General features: G+C 39.0%; 1 long non-coding RNA gene across 1 annotated transcript; it reads right to left on the bottom strand.

The window, feature by feature from the left end:
- Positions 1 to 2223: 2223 nt before the first annotated feature.
- Positions 2224 to 3368, bottom strand: LOC107058654 (uncharacterized). Its single transcript, XR_001472199.1, has 2 exons — positions 3063 to 3368; positions 2224 to 2940 (listed from the first exon to the last, which is right to left on the bottom strand). It is a non-coding gene; the product is annotated as an uncharacterized lncRNA (long non-coding RNA).
- Between the last annotated feature and the right edge of the window lie 7740 nt (positions 3369 to 11108).

Raw genomic sequence — 11108 nt, 5'->3', positions numbered from 1 at the left:
CTCAAATGCTTATTTTGTGCCAATAACTGATGTAAAATCCTTGATTTCCAGGTATTTGGATTGAGGAACAAAGCATGGATACTAAGTTGCAAAAAGGAACGAGGCGAGCTGAAAGAACGAAGAAATGAAGGCTTGGTGATTGCCAAGTCCCTTTGGCGAGTCACCGAATGGCCATTACCTCGCCTAAAGTTCCAGTGTGTCAAGCCCTGAAGGAGAAAATCAAATTGGCGAAAGAAAGGAGCAGTCGGCCTGTCGCCGAGTGGTTTCGCGATGCAATGTTGGATCGCCCAAAGTTACAGAACTTGAGGATGCTGAAGGCCAAAGCAAAAAGGCGATGGAATTGACCAAAGGGCGGATTGCCGAGCTGATCGGCAATCCCGACTTACTGTGTTGAATGGTCCTTTGCAGCATATTTTTGGCGACTAAAAATACGTTTTTTGAACACTTAGTTTAGGATTTATCAATCTTTTATCCAGAAATTAGAGCTTTTATCATTATCATGTATAAGTATCTTATTTTTGAACTCTGAGTATTGAGACAAATTTTCCTTAGCTTTGAAGAATTGAAGTTTTCCATTTTTGAGAAATTGGAAGTGGGTCTTTGAGATTCTTCAATTTAGACCTTTTTAAAGCCGAAACTAATCGTACCCAGTTGATGGAAACTCAGTTTGGTAACGATTATTATCTTTTTATGATGTCTAGCTAAAACCCCATTTCTTGGGGTGTGATTATATAATTATGGGTTGATTTAACTTGTGGGTATTGCTAATTGTTAGTTTAAATGTTGTTTAGAAGTGATTTCAATCAGTAATTGTTGTTCAATTTTAAAAGAATTGTAGTCGCAAATGCAGTTCTACCTCGTTGTTTTGGCTTGCTCGAAGAAAGTAGGTTTTAAAACCAAGATTACTGAATTTATGGTCTGTGGGTATTGGGTTTTCATGGGTTCAACTCGAGATAGTGAATCCTAAACCCATTTCCACACATTTAGAGCTCGAGAGAGTGAATGGACTAACGCAAAGGTTGTTCTTATTTGCATGCTTATTGGTGTTCGAGAGAAACCAACTTGATTCCCGGTAAATTGTTCCAGAGAAAGTTTATCCCTACTAAAGTCTAGCTTATTAACTGATTTACAGCTATTTTCTAACGGTTGCAATTACCCATTTGTCAATATTAGCCTATAATCAAATTACAACCCAAGAACCCGTCTCAATATTGTTATTTTCGTGCTATTTGTTGTTGTTGTAGCTGATAGTTAAAACCAAAACCCCCTATTTTATTTGACATTCGTGTCACCCCTTGATTTACATTATCACTAACTGGTCAATATTATTGCTTCTCTTATGTGCATTGGCCATTTTGTGGAAGAAGCTGGTATTCCTATCCCCCTCTTTAAGCCAAAGAGCCCTAGATCTTTGTCTCCAAGATGTTTTCTTCATTTTTAAGGTGTTCCTCATAATCCATCAGCAGAGTTGCCTTCAACATAGGCTCCTCTCTTCAGTTAACTGTCTAGTCTCCAGAACTGCATCTAGGTTAGCCATTTGTCCCAAAATCTGAGTATTTTGAATTCCCAGATTGCACCTAGGGTGGACCTGCTCCATTCTTTTAGCTTGTCTATTAAAGCTTTCAGTTTGCATGCTAGGATATGATCAGGCTTTCCAGTAAAATCAAAAGATTCCTACCAACCTCTAACTCTATCCACAAAACCATTTGTGTTCAGCCACCAGTTGTCAAATTTGAAATATGATTTGGTTTGTTCCCATTCACCACATTGTAATGCCACTGGATGGTGATAAGAAACAAATCTCTGCCGCCTAACCTATTTGATTTTCCTGAAGCTGTCATCCCACTCTTTGGATACAAGAATTCTGTCAATTCTGGAAGCAGCATTAGTCTTATCTCCTTTAATCCAAGTATAATCGCACACCACCACCACCAGCTGAAAGTCCACCATCAGCTCCATATCTTCAATGAAATCAGAGAAATCCTCCATTGTTGGGGTTAGGGCTGGGCGTTCGGTCGGTTCGGTTCAGTTTGTAAATTTCGGTTTGGTTTTTCGGTTTTCGGTTGGCAAAAATATGAAACCAAACCAAACTGAAATAAATTCAGTTCGGTTCGGTTATTACAATTTCGGTTTGGTTTATTTCGGTTTGGTTTTCGGTTTAACCAAATTTAATTAATAGTGTCATGTGGGTTGTGGCTGTGTTGCAGGTTGCGGTTCAAATAATACAACAATCAACAAACTTCTATAACAATCAACACTCAACAACTCTCCAAACTCCAACAATCTATGCCATACAGTTTGTCTTTTGCCTTCAAATTTCAACAACATTTAACTTGCAACTTACCAATTAACAGTGACCTGTGGGTTGTGGTTGTGGCTGTGTTGCTGTTCAAATAATACAACAATCAACATCAACTTCTATAACAAATAACAATCAACACTTAACAATACTCTCGAAACTCCAACAATCTATGCCATACAGTTTGTCTTTTGCCTTCAAATTTCAACAACATTTAACTTGCAACTTACCAATTAACAGTGACCTGTGGGTTGTGGTTGTGGCTGTGTTGCTGTTCAAATAATACAACAATCAACATCAACTTCTATAACAAATAACAATCAACACTTAACAATACTCTCGAAACTCCAACAATCTATGCCATACAGTTTGTCTTTTGCCTTCAAATTTCAACAACATTTAACTTGCAACTTACCAATTAACAGTGACCTGTGGGTTGTGGTTGTGGCTGTGTTGCTGTTCAAATAATACAACAATCAACATCAACTTCTATAACAAATAACAATCAACACTTAACAATACTCTCGAAACTCCAACAATCTATGCCATACAGTTTGTCTTTTGCCTTCAAATTTCAACAACATTTAACTTGCAACTTACCAATTAACAGTGACCTGTGGGTTGTGGTTGTGGCTGTGTTGCTGTTCAAATAATACAACAATCAACATCAACTTCTATAACAAATAACAATCAACACTTAACAATACTCTCGAAACTCCAACAATCTATGCCATACAATTTTGCTTTTGCTCTCCAAACTCACCTAGTTGATATTCTCTATATAGAAGCATTAACCTTCGAGTCGCGAGCACTGAGCAGTGGCGGGCTGCGACCTGCGAGCACTCAGCGAGGAGCCAAGGAGTAGCGGCTGGCCTAAGACTTTAGAGACGAGAGACGAGAGACGAGAGACGAGAGACGAGAGATGAGAGTTGAGAGACGAGCAGCGATGTAAGTCGTAACTGAGAGACGACTGACGAGTGACGAGAGTTGAGAGATGAGAGCTTACTGTGATTTGTATTGTGTTAGGGATTTCAGGTTATCAGTTTAGGGATTTCTATTGGAATTTGGGCCTAATTTTGAAAATGGGCCGGCTGGGCATGGGCTACTGAAGTAATTTAATTAAGAGGTGTAAAGAATATATGTATAATTTTGGTTTTTCGGTTAACCGAATTGTTTTAGCCAAAAACCGAAAACCAAACCAAAAAACCGAAATATTCAAAATTGAAACCGAAAACGACCGAAATAACCGAAAAACCGAAACCGAAATTAAAAAAAAAAATCGGTTCGGTCGGTTTTTTCGGTTTTAACCATATTATGCCCAGCCCTATTTAGAAGGGAAGTCATTTTCCTTAAATTTGAGGAAAATGAATTGATTTGGAAAACATTTTCCAAAACATTTAGCCCAACCAAACATGAGAAAATTGGAAAACATTTTCCGGAAAATGTTTTCCTTCATACCAAACACACCCTATGTCTTTATTCGATAATGTCTATTCCTATGGCTGATTTGAACATATTCATATTTTCCTATTGAATCTTAAACACGCACCACTCCCTATAGGATTCGACCCCAACTCATTTAGTTGGGTTATATACTGACTAACAATCGTTGACTCTTAGAACTGGATTAAGTGTCTTTGGTAGTATTATTCAATCAACCTCCCACGTTCCTATAATGATTATTTGACATGGAGGCGATTACCCATGATCCTTATATAAAGATATGGAGACGAGTACCCGTGTCATATAATGTTGGGCATGGAGGCAAGTACCCATGATCCCATAAGTTGGACATGGAAGTGAGTACCCATGATCCATTTAATTAAGGCAAGAGGAGAATTCCCATGAGCCTTTATAGGAAGGAAAGAAGTGATTCCTCATGTCTATAAAAGATAATCTAAGATAAGTATTATAGGCGATGAGCTTGGATTGTTGCTTGAGTTTGCCTTCCTTGATGACTAAGGACTAATTGAGGTTACTTCAAGAAGTATTCCTTTTATGTTGAAATGATCTATTATGTGCATTGATTATGGTTATGACTTATGTTGTCTAACTCTTATGTTTATGTTGATGTTTATGAAAGCTATCATATTTAGTTCATTCTTATACTAACGTATACCCTTGCCTACATTTCTTATCCAAATGTAGGGTCCGACGTTCCCGATTCTCATCCCCGTGGCTAAGATCTATAGTAGAGGCAAGATTGAAGATTGGCCAGTCCTCATAGTATTCAAGGATTTGACCACCAGTTCCTTATGGTCTTTTGATTTTAGGTTTGAACATTGTTGTATGGGCTGTGTCCCAATGATTCTATTGTTGTAGATGGATTTTTAGACAAGTGTATGAGACTTTTGCTTCATTTTTGTAACACCTCGGATACAGAGAAGCGAAAAATATCCCTTTCCTTAACCGACTCGTTAAAGAAGGGAGTGAACGCTAAGTGGCTTGGCGATCCGCCAAGTGGAACCCCCTGATTTAACATTTTAAGCACACCTCATCCAATTCTAGGTGTCAACGATCGTTAATCAATATAAAACTCAACAAATGATTTGGGGTCAACTCCCACGGGGAGCGGTACGTGTTCAAATTCATTTAGGAAATGCAAACGTGGTCTAATCAGCCATAGGAATAGAAATTATCAAAAAAGACAATAATCAAATTAAAGGGGTTACACGAATGTTAGATGGGGGTTTGGTTTTAATTATCAATTACAAAGCAGTTACAAACACTACGAATTAACAATAAGGAGAAAAATTCTCGGGATGTGATCGATTATAGGACAATGTTGATATATAGGTAATTGAAACTACTAGTAAACACCTAAAAATCAGTCAGTAGGCTAGACTATAAGGGAGATAGCTTTCTCTCGAACAACTACCCTAAATAAGGTGATATCTTTCGAACATCTACAAGCATAACAATGAATAACAACCCACAACTTAATTCATCCACTCTCTCGAGCTAGATTGGTAGGATTGAGTTTAGGATTCACTCTCTCGAGCTAAACCCAACTCAACCCAATACCTACAAATCATTAATCAATAATCTTAGTTCTAAAACCTCTCTCTCGCAAGCCAAAAACACAAAATTAGAACTGCATTTGCAACTACAATTCATAAATTAAACCACAATTAATGATTAAATTCACTTCAATTTTGCATTTAAACTAGTAATTAACAATACCCATAAACTAATTCAACCCGTAATCACATGATCACACCCCAAGAATTGGGGTTTTAGCCAAACATCATAAAAAAGTAAAAACGATTATTGAATCGATTAGCCATCAACTGGGTAAGAGTGATTTAGTCTTTACAATGCTTCAATTTGTAGAATATTCAAAACCCACTCCCAAAATCTCCAAATTAAACCTCTAAAATTCTTCAAAACTATGAAAAACTACAAAGAGAAGTGTTCTAAACTAAATTAGGCTTAGTCCACTCTGTCCAACATGCTAAAATAAATGTTCAAAATCTAATTTATAGTCACCAAAATTAAGCCACAAAGTGTTGTTTGGCGAAGTAAGTCGGGCTTGCCGAACCACTCGGTGAACTTCCCATTGATCTCTTCCATCGCCTTTTCGCCTTGGCACTTTAGCATCCTCAAGTTCTGAAACTTTGGGCGATCTCTATTTGCATCGTGGAACTGCTCGGTGATTCGCGGACTGTTTATTTTTGTCACCGACTTGGTTTCTTCCCTCAGAGCTGGCACAATGGAACTTTAGGCAGTCAAACTAGCCCCTCGGCGATTCTCCAAGTCCTCTTGGAGATCACCAGGCTTGCCTTTCTTTATTTCTTCAGTTTGGTTTGTTCCTTTTTGCCTGTTAGTGTCCTTGCTTTATTCTTCTATCAAAATACGTGAAAATCAAGGATTTAACATCAGTTAATGGCACAAATTAAACATTTGAGGACAATAAATCTATATAAACAAAGCCCTAAATGAGTCCAAATCTCGGACTCATCAACACCCTCAACATCAACTTTTGCTTGTCCTCAAGTAAAACTGAAGATCAGTAGTTCAAAAAGGATGTTTCACATAGTGCTGCATAGGATTCGACATGAATGCACACAACAAGATTCAACTTACTCATGCAATGATCGCTTGTGCACTCAAATATTCAAACTGTGACTCACCATTATCAAAGACGCTCAAGTTCACAACACTTGCTTGAAATTCAAGTTCAAGCTCAACAAAGGTAGTCAAATGCCCTCACAACAAAAATGATTCCCTAGTCATACAATGCTCTTCAACAATTTATAGTTCCGGAATCACATACGACTATCACACTCACAAAGATGAACACATGCATGACTTTACCTATAGGTTTGCCCTTATTTTCGAATCAACATTTGTTTCAGCTCACTAAAGATCACAGAGGTCTTTTCAAGGCTTGCAATGGGGCTGAGTGTAAAGGTATGGTCATTTAGGCTCAGTTGTTACTACTCACATGAAGTGTTGTCTGAACATCACTTTCTTCCTTTTCTTTAACATTTTGATCATGCTCACAATTCACCCGATTATTCAACACCCCTTTTTTTTTTGCAACTTCCACTACTTTATTTCACAACTTTTTCATTCTTTTTCTTTTGCTTTCTTTTTTCTTCTTCTTTTTTGCTACATGGAGGGGTTCCATCTTTTTCAAAGCCATTACTCAAAGGGGGAATTTCTCACACTTCTTGATTTCCCTTCTCTTTTCACCACACCCCCAACTTAGGCTTTTGGACTAAGTTGGCTATTCAAACAATCAACACTTCATGAGAGTTATGGGTGAATGGATAAAGAGTGGTCACAATTGCTCAAGTTTCTTCCAAGAAAAGGATAAGGCTCAAGGGGGTTCAAGCAAGGTTCACACATCTCACAAGGTTGGCCACAAAAAGAGGTATATTGTCAAATTGTTTCACTCTTCAAAATTGTTGCCTAAGATCATTTCAAGTGCTTCCATCACTTAGTCAACCAGACCAACGGTAAAAATTCTAGGTGTCATCACACACAATGATCAAGGTAATCTCAGCACACAAGGCATTGGCACCAATATCAAACAAGACTCCACACTTTCTAGCTAGTGTGCAATGTTCAGCACAAGAGACTCATTCGATAACCGGCTAGTCACAACGAGATGCTAAAAGTCCACACATTGTCTATGGAACTTCATTTGGCCTCATCATTGCCCCACATTCATTTTGTACAATTAAGAGCACTATTCAAGTCATCGGTGTTGATCATAACCGATACTCAAATTTGCACAAGAACAGCCACAATCAGAAACAATAGAGGTGGCACAAAATTTGAAACATAGGTCAAAACCATTTCCATTCAAAACAAGGAGCTAGCTCAAACATCCACAAGATTCAGATCCAAACACAATTAAAACACAAATATAGATCACAAAACCCAATATATACAAATAAAATGTAATCACATCAAGTAGGTATGGAAATACCTCACTCCACCCACAAAAGAAAAGAACTTGTACTAAAATGCAACTAAAACAACAATAATCAATAAAAACAACATAGAAGGAGGTAAAGATGTCATCCGGCTAAGCCGGGGGTGAAGTCTGCATCGCAGTCACTCCATCTGTTTGGGCATTAATGCTAGGGGTCAACTAGGATTGAACATCAGTGCCTGATGTAACATCAACACTAGCTCTACTAAAGCCTGCCATCGAGGTATCCCTCAATAAAGTCTGAATGGACAAACGTACCATCGCCTTCTCAACCTCAGTAAGGCCCTCATAGGTGGTCTCCTCCTGAGCACCAAGCTGCTCCTCATCAGTCTCAGCCTCGGACTCTCCAGCCATATCATCAACGCTAACCTCATCTCCGGTAGTAGCCGGAGGCACATAAGAATAGGCTAGAATATCTGTGTCCAGGTCATCAGGGATGTCCACAGTCCCAAAAATCATCAACATGTAAGTGGACTTCAGCTGGTCCACATCTTTCCTCAACTCTGCAATTACGACATTTAAGGTCGTCACCTCATGAGTGGCTACCTGGCCTCTCTCACACACCTCTATCCTTGTCGTGAAAGCATTGATATCATCTCTAAGAGGTGTCAAAGCAACGGTGAGAGAACTCTCAATCATCACAGAAACTGCAGCATCTAGCCTGGAGGCACACACATCAGTAGAATGAGCTAGGTGCCGCATCGGTAGCAGCATGGTCTGGTGAGTGGAGGTTGGGAAACAGCAGTACTAGCAACAGACCTAGGAGGTAGGGCAGTGGTAGAAGAACTCAGAGTCCTAGAAGAGGCATAGATAGAAATACCTGAAGTCCCAGTGGCCGGAGTAGGCAATGCTGCCTTTATAGGTAGTGTCTCAATATCAACAATCAGGGATGTATCCACCGGGGCTGCCCTCTTTTTCTCAGCCTCATCCTTCAAGTACTCGGCCTCAATACACTGGATATCAGTAGAGGAGGTGGGAATCACTTCCACATACTTCTTCTCATCACGTGGCACCCGAGGTCGTCTGCACAACTCGGTGATCAACACTGGAAAAGGAAGAGATGTCTACTGCTACCGAGCTCTCATGGCCATCTCCTATCTAATAATCGCACTAGATTAATGCGCTTCCCTGCAATAATGGATCCAAGATAGGCTGCCTTTGTGTGGCGGAGGATAGACTCATTCTGGGATGACATTATTGTGCTACTAATGAAGCCAAACCAATAGCTCACTGCCATATTGAGGTATTTCTTCTCTATTGGCACTCCAGCCTCGATCCACCTAGGAGTGCTGTCAGACAAAAGAGGGGCCAACCAACCTTTCATATCCTCCCAAGCCTTTGTTTTGATCATGCTCTAGTTGTCATCTGTAAAGTTGGCAGTGCATTCCAAAACAACGTTTATATCATCACTATCACACTTTATCTTCCTTCGCCTAACAACTACATAGTCTAGTGGCTAGAAGGCAGTAGCCTTCCTTTTTCCCTGTGGCACCAAAGCTCCATAGGAAGTGTAAGACTCCCGAACCCAATTAAGAATGTAATGACCCCAGTGTTTAGTAAAGAGTTGGAAGTTGTGGGATTTCAAGGTGCTCCAGATCTCCGGATATCTGTCTACCAAACCATCTGTGGACAATCTCTTCTCCTTGATGATAGTCCTCAGCCTTTAGTCTGTTGAGAGACCGAGGAGGAGGACCCTATGCATGTGGTGTTGGGACCACAATCTGATCTGGAACTGGAGAAGGAGGAGTGGTCTGAGGCACTCGGATCCTAGACGGATCATGCACCCTCTTGGAGCACATTTCATCTCTCTGATTCAATAGCAGCTGGTCATCCTCAAGCTCAGAGATGATAGCTTAAGGATCCTGGTGTCCCCCCTCACTTTCATATGTGGTGAGGTGAGTTGCGTAAACTCCCTCACTGTTGGAGGTGACCTCTGGTGACTCAGTTGCGGGGGCCTTACCCTTTCCTTTCCCTTTCCCACCTATGGTAGGAAGTTTGGTTGCCTTTGCTTTGGATGCCGTTCACTAGAAGAAAAGAGACTTTTAACGAGGGGAAATTCAGTTGCAAACATTTAATCAAAAATCCAATTATCCTATTATTGTAAAGATATATAAAAACTAAATGAAAATGTTAAAAGGAATATAAAAAATAAAAAATAAAAATAAAAAATAAAAAAATAAATATATATATATATATATAAACTTCATAATTAATTACAAATAACGAAATCATTACATGACCACAATTTTAACTATCAAAATTTTATGAAATTTGTTTTTTTTTTTACAAAGACGGATCAGAATATCTGGCTGTATGAAATTTGTTCAACTCCTGGCAAAATATAAAAATCGTATCCAAATGGAATCATCTTTACATAACTTCTAACAAAAAAAACATAATATGTCTCTTGTTCTTTAACATTTCCTGTTGTTGATACTTAATCTGCACTGTCTTCCTCAATAGGTTCTTCAAACTCCACATTCCTTATCAGCTAAAAGAACAATTTCATGTTAGTTGCATCAAGGAAATGATAGCTAGGCAGAAAATTAGCAAGAAGAAAAACGAGAATAAAAGGTACCTACGAAGAAAAGTAATGTTATTTTTTATCCAACTGATGAGTCCACAAATTGGACTCATTTAGGGCTTTATTTTGATATATATAGTGTCCTCGAATGCTTATTTTGTCTCAATATGTGATGAAAACTCTTAAGTTTCAAGTATTTGAAGTTTTAGTGGAAGCATGGACGCCTTAGGCGCAAAAAGAAACAAAAAGGCTGAAAAGAACGAAGAAGCTGAAGCCTGAGCATCACCAAGCACCTTTGGCGATCCGCCGAAAGGACAGACTCCGCCCTTTGTTCCATTATGCGAAGCCTTGAAGGAAGAGGATGAAAAAGGAGATGAAAGGCACAGTCAGCGCTTCGCTGAATAGTTCCGCGAAGTAATACTATACCGACCAATGGTCCAGAACGTGAAGATGCTGAAGGCAAGTACTAAACGGCGATGAGATAGAAGAAGGGCGAGTCGCCGAGTCATTCGGCGGACTCGACTAACCTCGCCGAACTATTCGCCTGCACTAATTTCGGATGGCTATAAATACTAAACTCTTTATTAATTTTAGGAGTTCCGAACCAATATTATTATTTTCAGAATAGAATAGTATGTCTTTAGATATTTTCTCTCAAGTTTGGAGAGGGTTTTGTGGGAGACTTGAAAAGAGAAGGATTTCAGCTTCCCTAAGTTTGAAGTGGGTCTTCTCCATTATTCTTCATTTGCTTAAATCAAGGTTTAGTTTCTTATACCCATTTGATTTTAGTATCATTTTAGGTGTATTTTGTTATTTCTTGATGTGTGACTAAAAACCCC

Source organism: Solanum tuberosum, unplaced genomic scaffold (assembly GCF_000226075.1).
Source record: "Solanum tuberosum cultivar DM 1-3 516 R44 unplaced genomic scaffold, SolTub_3.0 scf00588, whole genome shotgun sequence".
In the NCBI taxonomy this organism is placed as follows: domain Eukaryota; kingdom Viridiplantae; phylum Streptophyta; class Magnoliopsida; order Solanales; family Solanaceae; genus Solanum; species Solanum tuberosum.
This window is presented reverse-complemented; position numbering and strand designations above follow the sequence as displayed.